General features: G+C 43.7%; 1 non-coding gene across 1 annotated transcript; it reads right to left on the minus strand.

Moving 5' to 3' along the window:
• Positions 1-878: 878 nt before the first annotated feature.
• On the minus strand, positions 879-944 carry LOC149459181 (small nucleolar RNA SNORD82). Its single transcript, XR_016313329.1, has one exon. It is a non-coding gene; the product is annotated as a small nucleolar RNA SNORD82 (small nucleolar RNA).
• Between the last annotated feature and the right edge of the window lie 2,880 nt (positions 945-3,824).

Raw genomic sequence — 3,824 nt, forward strand, 5'->3', positions numbered from 1 at the left:
TTTCCTGGTAAAGTATAAAAAAAAAAAAAAAAGTAGTGTCACCATGGTGACACTCCACTCCTAGAGTGACAGTATGTAAAAAAACAAATATAAAAAAATAAAATAGTTAAAAAAAAAAAAGTTTAAAAATTATGGTTATAAACTAATTTGGGATTTTTTTTTTACTAGAAAGATAACGGAATACATTTTGGCCAAGATTTATGATGAAATATATATTTGCAAAATTTTATAAGAAAAACACTTTTTTTTCAAAATTTTTGGACTTTCATTTACATAGCAAAAAAAATAAAAATCCCAGTGGTGAATAAATACCATCAAAACAAAGCTTTATCTGTCTAAAAAAAAGGCTAAAAAATTCATATGGGTACAGTGTTGCATGACCGCGCAATTGTCATTCAAAGTGTGATAGCACTGAAAGCTGAAGATTGGCCTGGACCAGGAAGGGGGTAAAAGTGTCCAGACTTGAAGTGGTTAAATATGGCAATGCAGTTAAGTAGAGCAAAAAGGCTTTTTTCCCTTTTTAAATATGTTGGATAGAAGAGGAGAGGGTTCCATTTATTGACCATCTGTGTCAGAGAATTCCCTTCACTTCCTTCAATGTTGCCTCAACATGAAGAGGAGATATCTTTCCAATGTGAAGGATATCCTCTCAGACAGTTGTCATAGGAAAACGTGCCCCCATTAGAAAAAGGTCTCCTGCATTCATGTTTTGGTGGCAACAAAATGTTGAATCTTTACAACGGGGACACAGACGGCAAAAAAAAAAAAAAAAAAATCTGACAAAAGGTTTTCTTTCATTACACAAGTAAAAAAAAAATAAAAGTTCCAGTAAAAAGAGATCTCCATTGCATGTTAAAAACAAAGTTATCACATTTATGGCACATCAGCAAACATCAGTCATCAAAGATCAGTATTAAGTCCCAAAATTGTTCATCATTTGTGCCAACAATTCATAAGACAGCAGGCAGCTTACCCTCCTCTTCAGACTCCTCCTTTACAGCTTTCTTCCCTTGAGGCATTTTGGCAGGAGCTTTCTTGGCAACAGGTTTTTTCTCTTCTTCAGATTCATGTAAAGAATAGAATTCCATTAACACACCAAAGCAAATTTCAGTGACACCATCTCTCTATTAGATATCTAGTATTGTAAGAGTGGGAGGAGCCATCCACTATATCCATGTCTCCTTTCCCTGTAATCACAGGGCGTTGCCATGGAAACAGAGGTGACCAGGAAGTAGAAAAGAGGGCAGCCTGTCACTTCAAGTGTCCTCAACCCACAGAGCGCCGCCTCTTTCTCTATGATTTGCCTCCTGTTCTCCTCCCCCTAGGTGGAGACCCGCCCCTTCCATCACGGCAGATGAGGATTCTGATCCCGCCTCTTCTCCGCCCCCTCGAAGAGTTCTACACCATACTCCTCCCCCCAGGCGGAGTTTCGGTCTTTTCCCCACTCTCATTTAGAGAGGTACCACGCCCCCACATTTATGGAGGTGAAAGCCACCCCCTCTAAAAAGTTCAATGGGAGGACATAGAGATGCCGCCCCAAAGCTTTGTCGCCCCGCCCCCATGCTCTGATGCCACGCCCCCGTTTTCTGAGTGGTAGGTGGCAAAGTCCCCGCCCCTCTCATTTGCATAAATGTTGCAGAGGATTGTGGGTATGTCGGTGTGTGATCCGGGGATGGGGGCTGAGCGGTTGTGTGTAATGTATGAGTACGGTATTCGGTGTAGGAGGTATACATTATTCATAATAATACATCCACACATACATCACAGCAGACACGTCTAGGAATAAAGGGAATGAGATGGACGGGCTCTCCATGATGTGACCCTCACAGATCCTGGAAGGGTTTATATAGAACAGGACACACCATAGTAATCAGCTGAGGGACGGCTTACTACCAAGGCTATGTGCACACCTTGGGCGGGTGTGAGGCCAGAACCAATCACTGGTGGGTCCACCCAGACCACATGACATGAGAAGAGCAACAATCGAACAGTGAAGAAAAAGAAGAGATGTTGTCATGTGGGACATTGGAAGGAGACTCCTGATTGGCTGGCAGAGCAAGTCTGCGGTGTGAGATGGAAGCACCCCACTGAAGAGTGAAGAAATGCGTGCGTGTGGGCGCTACCAGAACCCGATTCAGACTACTCTCCCTTCCCTCACCAAATTTTTACTTCACCACAGCATGTGAGGGTGCTGCACGACCTGATTCAGACTACTTTCCCCTCCCCCACCCTCATTATTCATCACGGCATGTGGGGGCGCCACATGACCGGATTCAGACTACTCTCCCCTCCCACACCATCATTACACTCCGCCACGGCATGTGGGGGCGCTACATGACCCGATTCAGACTACTCTCCCCTCCCACACCATCATTACACTCCACCACGGCATGTGGGGGCGCTACATGACCCGATTCAGACTACTCTCCCCTCCCACACCATCATTACACTCCGCCACGGCATGTGGGGGCGCTACATGACCCGATTCAGACTACTCTCCCCTCCCACACCATCATTACACTCCGCCACGGCATGTGGGGGCGCTCCACCACCCGATTCAGACTACTCTCCCACCCTCATTACACTCCGCCACGGCTTGTGTGGGCGCCACACGACCCAATTCAGACTACTCTCCCCTCCCCCACCCTCATTATACTCCTCCACAGCCCGTGGGGGTGCCACACGACCCGATTCAGACTACTCTCCCCTCCCTCATTATACTCCGCCACGGCTTGTGGGGGCGCTACAGAACCCAATTCAGGCTACTCTCCCCTCCCCCACCCTCATTAAACAGCGGTTGCACCATGCATGTGAGGTATTGCCGTGAACGTCAGATCAAGGGCAGTAATTCTAACACTAGACCTCCTCTGTAAATCTAAAATGGTAGCTTTTAAAGGCTTTTAAAGTGTTGCCTATGGATATTAAAAATGTTTGCAGTTTGTCGCCATTGCACGGGGAATGCGCAGTTTTAAAGCATGTCATGTTTGGTATCTGTTTACTCAGAATACCATTTTTAGATCTTTTATATTTTACCAAAGAGTTGGCCAATATATTGTGTTTTTGTGCATTAAAAGTAAAAAAAGTGTATTTTTTTTTTATTTGCATTTGAAAAATCGCTGCGCGAGTACTATGTGCCATAATAAATTGTAGTACCCACCATTTTATTCACTAGGGTGTCTGCTTTAAAATAATATACGCTGTTTAAATTAATTTCCTAGCAAAAAATACTGATTTTTTTTCATGTGAACAAAAAGTGTCAGAAAAGGTTTGGTCTTCAGGTGGTTAGAAGAGTGAGTGATGTGTGGCATAAACTTCTAATGCTGGGCATAGAATGCCCCCACCCCCCAAAACGACCCCCGAAACAACTTTTTGGAAAGTAGACACCCCAAACTATTTGCTGAGAAGCATATTGAATCAATAGAAGAATTTATTTTTTTACCTCAAGTTTTTGGAAAATGACAAAAAAATATATTTTTTTTTTTACACAAAATTGTCACTTAAATGATTTACAGCTCACACATGCCATGGGTATATGTGGAATTACTCCCCAAAATACATTCTGCTACTTCTCACGAGTATGGGGGTACCACAAGTGAGAGACGTTTTGGCAGTCTAGCCAAGTACAGGACCCCAAAATCCAATAAGCACCTTCAGGCTTTTAAAGGGCTTTATTTCCTCATTACACTTCCAGACTACCTATCACAGTTTCGGAGGTCCTGAAATGCCAGGATAGCACCTAACCCCCCCAAATGACCCCTTTTTGGAAAGTAGACACCCCAAGGAATTGGATAAAAAGCATGGTGAGTATTTTGCAGATAACATTT

Source organism: Staurois parvus, unplaced genomic scaffold (assembly GCF_062004578.1).
Source record: "Staurois parvus isolate SC_StPar_1 unplaced genomic scaffold, SC_StPar_1.0 ptg000270l, whole genome shotgun sequence".
Classification (NCBI taxonomy): Eukaryota; Metazoa; Chordata; class Amphibia; order Anura; family Ranidae; genus Staurois; species Staurois parvus.